Source organism: Arvicanthis niloticus, chromosome 4, assembly GCF_011762505.2.
Source record: "Arvicanthis niloticus isolate mArvNil1 chromosome 4, mArvNil1.pat.X, whole genome shotgun sequence".
Lineage (NCBI taxonomy): Eukaryota > Metazoa > Chordata > Mammalia > Rodentia > Muridae > Arvicanthis > Arvicanthis niloticus.
The window spans coordinates 47123071-47134373 of record NC_047661.1 but is presented as its reverse complement, the minus strand read 5'-3'; the positions used below and the strand labels follow the sequence as shown (position 1 = coordinate 47134373).

At 41.1% G+C, this 11303-nt stretch overlaps 1 pseudogene; it reads left to right on the top strand.

Annotated features, from left to right (window-relative positions):
• The first annotated feature begins 1266 nt into the window (after positions 1–1266).
• On the top strand, positions 1267–3839 carry LOC117707329 (small ribosomal subunit protein eS6 pseudogene; annotated as a pseudogene).
• Positions 3840–11303: the final 7464 nt, after the last annotated feature.

Below are 11303 nucleotides of genomic sequence, written 5' to 3'. Positions count from 1 at the left end.
CTACAATGGCTGCAAAGAGAAAGGAGCTTAGTATGTTTGAGGAAGCAAAAGGAGGTTGCTGGGGATGGGCTTAGTGAGCAAAGGCCCGAGAAGTAGCAAGGGTCACCTTAGTAGGCCTTTCGGGGACTTTAGATTTTAGTCTAATTACAGTGAGAGATATTTGGAAGATTTTTAAGCCAAGATGGCATGGGTTCTTTCCTAACTCTTAGATTATTCTCATCACCTAGTGAAGAGTGAGTTACAGGAAAGCAAGATCACATTCGGGGTCACTACTTAGGTTATTTCTGTTATCAAATCAAATCAAATCAAATAAAAAAGAGAATCAAATCGTGGCTTCAACTTGGACATCGGCAGACGAAACAGACATAAATAAAAGGTTTTAAAGTAGATTTTGTAAATTGATTAGGTACAAAGAACGAATGTTTCCATACTAGAGTGATTTAGGTCGTAGTAGTTGTTTGTTTTTTCCTGTTGTTTATCAGTTCCTTTAGTTAGGAAAACAGATGTGTGGTGACATTATTTATTTAATCTGGGAAAGTGACTTAGTTACTATTCTATTGCTGTGAAAGGGATATCATGACCAAGGCAACTTATAAAAGAAAGCACTTAATTAGGGCCTTGTTTACAGTTTCAGAGCGTGAGTTCATGACCTTCGTGGCAGGGAACATGGCAGCAGGCAGGAGTCCAGGACGCTAGAGCAGTAGTGGAAAGCTTATATCTAATCCACAAGCAACAGTCAAACTGGGCTTGTCATGGGTTTGTGAAACCTTAAGTCTACCCCTCATGACACACTTTCTCCAAGAAGGCCACATCTCCTAATCCTTCCCAAAACACCAACCAGGGATGAAGCATTCAAATATATGAGCCCATCGGGCCATTATCATTCAAATTACCACAGAAAGGATTATTATTTAGAGTAGAACTTTTTAAAAATGCACATTAATTTTTTTATGCCTGCTTGAAGTCTAACTGGGAATGCCAAGTATATCAGGGATGCCATTGGATGTTTGACTCTGAAGGTCAGATCAGCTGTATCTGTGTATCTCTATATTCAGGGGTTTAATAATGCATTGTAACATTGGAAGCCATGGACTAGAAAAAAAAAAAAAAAAAAAAAAAAAAACCACAGCCCGGGGAGTAAACTGGAGGAGAGAAATAAATAGCTGGTTATTGGCACTCCTGCTCTCAGAGGTCAATTAGAGGTAAAAGGACACCTGTAAAAACTGAGAGGTTCCCTTCCTAGGTTAGGAGGAAAATCAGGACAGCATGTTGCTAGCAAAGTCCAGAGCACATGCTGATAAGAAAGCAGAGGGCTCCCATCTGCGTTGCAGGATGTTATCGGTCAGTAAGGGAGAGAACAAAGGAAAAGCCAATGGGTTTGATAACATCTAGGTTTTGGTGATTTGGGCAAGATTGATTGCAGTGGTGTTTTAGCAATTACTGGCAGAATGGAGTGGGTTGAAACTCAATGGATTCTTTGCAACTCCAGTAAAAATATAAATAAGTAAAAATAAAAATATTTCTTTACAAGATGATTCTAAATTATACATTGAAGAGCAAGAGACAAAAGAAGAAGAAGAAGAGGAAGAAGAAGCAGAAGCAGAAGAAGAAGAAGCAGAAGAAGCAGAAGCAGAAGAAGAAGCAGAAGCAGAAGAGGAGGAGGAGGAGGAGGAGGAGGAGGAGGAGGAGGAGGAGGAGGAGGAGGAGGAGGAGGAGGAGGAAGAAGAAGAAGAAGAAGAAGAAGAAGAAGAAGAAGAAGAAGAAGAAGAAGAAGAAGAAGAAGAAGAAGAAGAAGTCAAGCCAAACTTCAATAATAATAATAACGGAGTATTTCATTTCAGATATCAAGATACTTATAAGCTACAGTAATAATGTCATGTGGATGTGTGGCCAGAGTGCATGACTGGGCTTTCAATAAAAGGTATGATTGGTTGTGATATGGAAAGATTTGGATTTCTATTTCACAATATTCTTAAATACCAGTTCCACAAGGACTAAGGATATAAAAGGACTAACTGTTACATTTTTTTCCTCTAAGAAAATGACGTACTATGTAGCCCTGGATGGTCTGGATGTTATATAGATCAAGCCAGCCTTGAACTCACAGAGATCTGCCTCCCTCTACCTCCAAAGTGGTGGGATCAAAGATGTGTACCACCGCGTAGGACTAATTTTTACACTTTTATGTGAAAGTTTTATGATGTCAGGGTAGAGACGGATGCCTTAAATAAATTATGTAACATCCTAACCACCAAAGACCAATAAATTTGACTACAACAAAATTTAAAATACCTGTTTCCTAAAAGACACTATCAAGAAACTGACACCTCAAAAAACATACTTTGCTAGGAAGAGGTGATCACAACTAAAGCTAACTGGATGAGACTCTAGAGTGGCACCCAATCTACAACATCAAAAGGCAAAAGACTTGATATAAAAGGCAAAGGCTGCACTAAAGACGTTTCAAATGGCAAGCATACACGAAGACACGTTCAACATTTCAGTGATAAAAATGGAAATTAAAATTATTTGGGGTGTCATTTGGCATGCATTGCATTGATGAAACAATAGCAAGTGTTAGGGCATGCACACTCCTTATTTGTCATTACAGTTCACGTATTGATTTTGAATGTTTATCTGGATAAGCACGCGCATGCTTCAGTGCACACACGGGGGATCAGAGGCCAACTCCTGTCAGTTCTTCCCTTCCAATATGTGGGTCACAAAAACTAAGCTCTGATCATCAAGCTTGGTAGCAGAAATTTAGAGTCACTAAGGCATCCCCTGAGCCAGAGACATAAACTCTTTAAAATAATTCTGAGACTTCTAATGGGCATATCAATTTATAAAACAATTTAGTATTATCTAATGTAACTGCATAATCGCATAAAGCCTGACTTCAGCAAATGTATCTGTTGTATACCCTAATAAAATGTTCTCCGTTTATAAGCTCACTTTTATCACGATAAAAGAAATAACATAGGAATCCAATAATCAGACAAATAAATTTTAAAATTATAAGATGCTCTTTTTCATGTCATCTCCTAGGAGGTCGGCAGTGTCAAGACGAAGCTGAATAGCTCCTTCATAGCCACTGGCTGTCAGAAACTCATTGGAATGGAAGACGGACACAGGCTCCATACTTACTATGAGAAGCTCATGGCCACAGAAGTAGCCAGTTGCTGTGGGTGAAGAATGGATGGGTTTACGTGGTCTGAATCCGTGGTGGGAAGGACAAGCAAGGTTTCCCATGAAGCAAGATGTCTTGACCCATGGCAAGGTGGGCCTGCATAAGAGGCATTCTTGTTGTAGACCAAGGAGACCAGGAGAGAGGGAGCCCACATCTGTTCACAGATGCATTGTGGATGCCAGTCTGAGGGTTCTCACGCTGACTATTGTAAAAGCAACAACAACAACCAACAACCAAAAAGAAAACAAATGAGAGAAGGGTGTTCCTAGACTGAAAGATGCCCCTGTGTCTTGGTGGTTAGGGCTCAGAGCTAACAGGATCTGAAAGCTTTTCAATCTCTCTAAAAGAAGGTGGTATCTATCAATATGCGTTCAGAAAGCCCTCAAACAAAGAAGATTCAGAAGCCCATGCCAAAGCACCCAAGATCCTGTGGCTTGTCACTCCACGTGTCCTGCTATACAAACACTGACAGGCTGCTCTGAAGAGACAGCATGCGAAGGAAATCAAGGAGGACGCTAGAGAATGTGCTAAGCTTCTGGCCAAGAGAATGAAGGGAGAGAAAAAAAAAATGCCAGGAACAGATTACGAGAGATGTAAGTGGTCCTCAGTGAGAGCTTCCACTTCTAAGTCTGAGTCTGGTCAAAACTAAGTCTTTAAGGAGAACAAATAAATCACCAGTCTTTGATAAAAATGGTATTTTTACAATATACTAAGTACACATGAATAAAACGCAACTGTGTGCAACAATATAGTACCTAAAAAACCACGGCCCATGCATGTACTGCAATGGCAAAGAAAACTGCTTAATGTGTCCTTTAGAAATGAAGTATTTCAGACTCATCTTAAGGGACCATTGAGATGCACAGAGAATCTCTTGGGAACAGACAGTTTGTACAGGCTAGAGCTGGGGATTGAACTTTTTGTTCTGGGACCTCACGGCAAATTTCTCAGAAAGTTGTGCCTCAGGGGTAGGCACACACAACCATCCACCCTACCCCACCTCCAGGTTTGCCTCAGAGATGAATGGAGAAGGAAATCGGGTAAACACTAGAGTCTGGCGTTTCTGCTTGGAGCTACCTCTCAACTCCTGAGGCTTTTCCTTTGTCCTGTGAGACTGGAACTTGCTTATATCCTATGCCACGTTCCTACTCCATGGCTTCTTAGAAAGGACCATGTCTCCACAGTCAGCTTTTAGAGCTCTGGGTCTATCTTTTTCTTTCTCCAAAAACAAAAACAAACAAACAAACAAACAAACAAAAAACCAGGCTTTTGAAAATCAGAGCGCTTGCCTTCAGGCTGTTTCGTTCCCCAAAAGATTTGAACAACTATTTTGAAATTCAAAAATCCAAGCAATGACCCCTTTGTTCTGTCTGCTGCGGACATTGCTTCTGTCTTAGATTCTGTGCTTATCTCTGGCAGAGTGAAAAACTTCTGAATTCCTAAAAAGGAAAGACAGATTTTAAAACAATATCCTGCTTCCGTAGAGCATAGCATGGAATTATGTGCCCTTCAGAGTCCAAGGCTTCCTAACAGTTCAGCTGCATTTCTCCACAGCTTCCCAATGAATTTTGAGTTCTAGCTACTATTGATTTCCCTACTTAAAATTCCCAAGAGCACCAGCCACTTGGCTGGAGATCCTCATGTCTGTGTACTTACAGTCTCCTTCTGCCTGAAATATCCTTTCTTTCTGCCTGCCTCCTCACTTTAGGAGACTGAAGGTTCTATTTCCAACCATACTGTGAAACTTTGGAAGCCATCTGGCTAAGGTAGCCTCCTCCTCTGAGGTCTGAACTATGTTTCTTTGCCATATTCATTCAGGTTACTAAATTCTGGTGACCTCAGTCTCTGCCCTTTGTTTACCCAGATCTGGGGTTTGGGCAGCTCTTCCTGACGTTGCTAACTTTTTTTTTTTTTAACCTCAGTGTTCCCATAGAGTCTGGCTAACCAGTGCCTTCTACTAAGCTTGATTGAAGCTTTTGCATTCTTCCATGGTTTTTGTTCTGCTGACTGATAGCCGTCCTTTGTTTGGACTATCTGGCCCATTCCCTCTCAGCCAAAGCAGTCGTTTTTGTGCTTCAGTAGCACCTTGTAGAGGGCTCCTTTGAAGTGTCCATCACAGTCTATCATTCCCTTAGATGAGTATCTAACCACCATGTTGTCAGCCTCTCAGAGGGACAGTTCATGCTTTGTGTATCTTCACATTCCATAAGTGACCGTTGGTCTTAAAGATGGATTGAGGAATACGTGTCTATGTAGGCAGCCAATGAACAAAGCCTCACTGATGTACATACCCTGCAACAGCTGTATATCTTGGCCTCTAAAGCTTACAGTAGCACCTCTTTGTGGAATAAGCCCTAAGACCTCTTTAATCTGGCTCCTGCTTATCTTTGTGGTCCCCTCTCCTTCCAGCCCTTGTCACCTGGTCACTCCGAATGGCTTAAAGCTCTTGCTACACACTCTGTTCCCTTTTCCTCTTCTTTCTTGATGAAACGTTTGTTCATATCCGAGTTCTGCACTGCACTGTAGCTGCTGAGCTACTCCTTCATTTCCACTTCTCGGAGGATCTGAGGTATAGCACATAGTAGTGCACAATTATTAAATAAGCACTCCTAGTTTGCTACTATTTCTGTCTTTACCCCTTTAATCTTTGCACACGATTTTATTGCGGTTTATATGCCACGGTTTACCTTTAAAAATATGTTTTATTTGTTCCTTGACAATTTCATACATACACACAACGTGAATTGATAACATCCTGCCTTAATCCCCTCTCTTTCTCCTCCAAGATCGCCATTGGCACATGTCCCTTCCATCTTCATTCATGTAGCTGTCTTCCTTTTATTCTTCTTTTATAAGCTGCTGAGCCCAGGGAGTGCTGCCCACATGATTATGGGCAGCTTACTAGAGGCTATACCCACGAAGAGAAGTGACTCCTGTTTCCCCAGCAGCCATCAACTGTCACTATCTCTTCAGCTAAGGATGATGCGTCATGAGCTTCTCCCCAAACCGTGTTGGAATTATTGACTGGCTTGATCTTGAACAGGTAGCCATAGCTACAGTGAGTTCATAAGTACAAGCACCGTGGCCTGTCTAGAAGACAGCATCTCAACAGTACTTCTCTCCTCCTCTGCCCTTACCTTTCTGTCCTCTCCCTCTTCCAACATATTTCCTGAGCCCTGTGGCGGTTGATACAGACATCTCATTTAGGGCTGAACACTCAGCAGTCACTTATTCTCAGTGCTTTGACAAGTTATGAGTCTCTACAGTGACTGGCACCCATGGAAACAGAGGCTTCTTTGAGCAAGTTTGAGAGCAGCAGTAATCTATGGGTATGACAGTAGGAAGCTTTGACATCTGTGCTTAGCAAAACAACAGAAGCAGAGGTTCCCCAAGGTCTACAAACTCCCAAACCACAGGCTTTGGACCAGATTTATAGTGCTAGGTATGAATTCTTTTCTTTCAAGTAGTCCTCAAATCCAACCAGAAAACAGTAGGTGAACCCTAGAATAGTTATGCCCTATCGTACCCTTGGGTACATGTTGCCTGGCAGGTTGCTATTGCAACATTCATAGTCTACCACTGGGAAGTCCATGGATGACCTTTCTTCCCCAGTGGCCTATATAGCACCTTCAGGATTATGGAAACTAGCCAACATGAAGGAAGTTTCCAGGTCAATTCCAGCTCGATTTCCCAATGTGCTATACACCCAAAGTGTGTTGTCTTCAGCAAATGAGTTTTTCCATCTGGCTATGGTGGGCAACAAAGAACAATGGCAATGGGCCATGGGATTTGGGGGAATATCTAGTCAATAACCACTAACTTGTGGGGAAGTAGATTATAGCTGGTAGTAAGATTTTCATTCAATAACCCATGTCTTCTCTAGGAAGAATTTTCTACTCATGAGGGTTATCTGTGTTCAAACTTTTATTTTTCTATTTTAACTCTATTTTTAATTAGTTTACAAAATAATGGGTTTATATAAGGCTTTATTGGGTACTAAAATAGCTTCCAGTTTTCTCTGTTCTAACAAATATGGCAGATCATTTGTTTTTTAAATAAGGGTATTTTATTCTGAAGGGAGTTCTTTTTCTTTGAAAAAAAGTTCAGTATGAGTTAGATAAAAAAAATTTTTTTAAGTTGGTTCTCAGTGATGGGAGACCTATGTTTGGGGGGGGGGTCATAATATTTTTAGAATGCCAATTACATAGCCTGAACTATTACCTTAATAACTTAAAAATCGCAGTGCCAATAACCGTATCTCTCAGATCTACATGTGGAGCTGTCATTGTCTCCAGCTTCTCTCTGAATACACAGAGAAGCTACATACAGTGTAGATGAGCATCTGACCATTGGAGACCAAGCATGTCTGAGGAATGGGTAAGATCCAGCTGAGGAGCAGAAGGTTTGAGGGATAAAAATTAAAACTTGAATCACATTCATTGAGTCAAAACAAAGTCCTTTTCAGTATTTTTATTTGGAAACTCCTGAAAAATACAGGAATGTCTTGAAGCATAGAACAAACAACACATGTGTGATATGTCTCTAGGCATCCCTAGGCTGGATATTGTCCCCCTAATTGGCCTTTATTTTGTATTTGTATTTGAGATGTATTTGCAAGTATGGTAAGATGTTCAGGCTATTTTATTTCCTGTAGTGTTTTCTGACTTCCATAGTTTCAAATATCTGTCTATAGAATTTCCATCAACTTAAACAAGAGAGAGAGAGAGACAGAGACAGAGGAGGTGAGTGTTGTGAAGTGACAAATTCTTTCTGTGTCCTCATCCATCAGTTTAGTAGAAGACATCCAAACGCCTTTCTAAATTGGACACATATTGGTCCAAATTAGCTTTTGACTTTCCTGAGTTCAAAGAGCACAGCCTAATTGTCCCAGCAATATAAGTCATTTTGCATTTCACCTTCAATGGTAAAAAATAATAAAGCCATGGAGCAACCCTACCCACCTACAATCTCAGCACCTGGGAGGTAGAAGCAGGAAGATGTTCAAGGTCTTCCTTTGGTACATAAGCAGTTCAAAGCCAGCCTGGGCTACAAGAGATAATAAAAACACTTTTCTCTTACTTTAAGTTAGCATTTGAAGTAATAACTTCATGATGGCCTTCTCATCCGTCTGTGTCATTTGTCTTTTTCTCTCTCTCCTGTGGACTCTCTTCATGCACTTCCTGGCCTATTCCTTCCCCTAAATGGTCTCCTCTCCTACTTCCATGTCATATCCATTCCAATACTCTGTTAAAAAACAAATTAAGAATCTAACTGCTATGCCACCTCAGAGTCTTTTTTATTTTATTAATTACGATTTGTATATTCTCTGACCTCTAAATCTATGTAGAACCTAAGTTGAACACATTTTATAGTCTTTGTTGACATCAAGCTCTGAAATAAATCTCTCAAAACATTCAAAGGGGACTGAGCCCAATTGAACTGACCTACAAGACCTGGCTTAGACACACTGCCAGTGACTGCCCTCTGACAGCTCATCACACCTGCTTTTAATTTTATGTTGTTGTTGTTTAAGCCAGAGTTAAGAAATATTTACTTCAAGTGGAGATTCTAGATCTTTACACATGCCTTGGGCTCAGTTTGGAGATAATAAAAGGACCACTGTCTCCCCAGTTCCTTAAGTTCTACCCACAGTTTAACAGAAGAAAGAGCATTCATATCCCCCCACCCCCATGCTTCACTTTCCTTCATCCAGGCTGTCCCTCTAAAAGAACATGCAGCTGTTTAAAAACCGTGCCTCTATTTAGAATTTCTCCTTAGGAGGCAAAAGTAAATCTCAAGCTTCTGCTGGGTTTGGCATTCAGCATCTTTGCTTTTTGACAGTGTTTTGTGAGAAAGTGATGAGAGTAAAGACTCCATTAGTACGGAAAAGAAAGACAGAAGGGAAAAACTGACGTGACCACCCCGCCAGATGTCTCTAAGGAGAGTGGTGTTCAAAGGTAACAAGTGTTCTTCTCTGCTGGCTCATTGGCTAGGAGCCAGTATCGTCAGAATCCAGTTTAACTGACTGGGAGGGATTGTTTTGAAGGAGAGACAGAGGTCCCTCATCAGGGCAGCCCATATTTGGCCATCTCAGCACTTTAAATGTGATGTTAGGCATTGGAAAATCAAACAGGAATGTTCAGTCAGGGCAGCTGGCTGCTGTCAGGAGAGCAGATTTCTCTTGCACTATTCTTTGCATGAATTCAAGTGGAGAATGCCTCACAGTGCTCAACCAATATGATAAATGACCCAGCAAGTCACGACATAATGCACCGTATATCTTAAGTACAAGCCAGAATCTGCCATTTAATTAGAATGCTGCTTAAAACAAGGGCAATGTTTGTTTATCGGGACTGTGACTGAAAGTAAAGGAACTGTTCACTTCTTCTCATCCAATGTTCATTCATTCATGTGCATCCAATGTTATACTCAATAATAAGTTAACTTTCATTCAACAAACTTTTGCTGAAAGATTCTAATTCACAACTCTTTATTTTATTCATGCTTTTAAATTTAAGATGGAATCTCAATATGTTGCCCTGGCTGCTCTCCAACTCATATAGGCTCCAGGGAATCTTCCTGCTTCAGCCTCTCATGAAGCCGAGATTACAGATGTAAGATCAATGGGGCTTCTTATTCAACATCCTAATTCTGGCTGTAACCACCACATTATTTTTATGTGAAAATTAAAACCGAAACATAATACTATGAAATGGGAAGGATTCAGAAAGGCTGGGGTGCAGTGTGGCTCTGCTAGCTATCTGGGCCACCCGCCATGTTCCCCTCTCTAGAATCGGCCAGAGGCCAAGGGCAGCACAGCTAGAAGCAGCCAGAGGCCAAGAGCACCCCACGAGATGTTACCCTGACGGCTGGTTCCACCAATCAGCTCCATGGAGACTATGCCCCAAGGCATGGATCTTGGGCCAACCACGTCACCCTTATGGTTCTCTGCTAAGCCCCAGACAATACCAGCCATGCTCATGGTTCCCAGTAGAATGAAGACTCTTAATGCTTAAAGATTATCCAATGGATTTATATATTTGGAAATGCTCAATACACAAGATGCCCAACCAATTAGAATTGTTACCCAATATCTAACCTTTTGATAGAAATTGTTACCCAGGACTGCTAGAGATCCACAGTTCTTCCTCCATGTTGCTTCCTCTCTCCGATCTCTTTTCGCCTCCTCTTTCTTTTCTTCCCAACTCCTCATTCCGCCTACCTCGTCTACTGTCCAATCACCAAGCTCCACAGCAAATACAATGTAGCAGGAAAAAATCCTGCTACAATACTGTCAGGTCACTTTCTGACCATGCAATCTATTTTTTTCTGTGGCCTGGCAGAAAGAAAATTACTTAAATAACAGTTACTACTTAAGTAAGAGATTCTTAGCTGGAGAGATTCAGTCCTGCATAGGAGAGAAAAGCTTCCTGTCCACATGATGTCATTCTACAAAGAAAGCAGATAAGAACCAGTACATAGATAATTGAACAGACTCCATTTAGATAATTCTACGTTCTAAGAAATCAAATGAGGTGACATGCTAGAGACTGACTGGCACGATGAAGGAATAGCTACTTTAGGGGTCATGAAAGTCACTGGAGACCACTCAAATCCAACCAGGGAAATGTTTATCTTTGAATAACAAGGTAGATGGTTGGGCAAGCCGTGTTTTGGGATATAGAATTGAATGTTGAGGTGGAGAGGAGCAGTAGGTTAAAGCTGAAGGTAGAACTCAATGATTCTTTGCAGACCTATCTTATAGATAATGTCCATGGGACACCAGACTAGAGATGTGAGGCTGAAAAAAAAAAAACAGTGAAAATAAGTGTGATTGGCATATAAGTACACACAGGGGTGTGGGGGAGAGGAGAATGGAAAAGGATACTCCAGTGTGCAAAGATCCAGGAGACTAAATGAAATAGCTGGTAGCGGTCAAGCCAACTCTAAAATACACTAGAAAGGGACTCAAATGTTCTGGAAACATGCTGAAAGCTGCAGTGTTTCCAGATGCTAACTAACTTTTTGGCACAGTGAAAGTGAAGATGAAAATAATTTTATCTGAGTCAGTAAATACAATGGGAAGGCAAATGAGAGCTTGAGTCCATGAAGG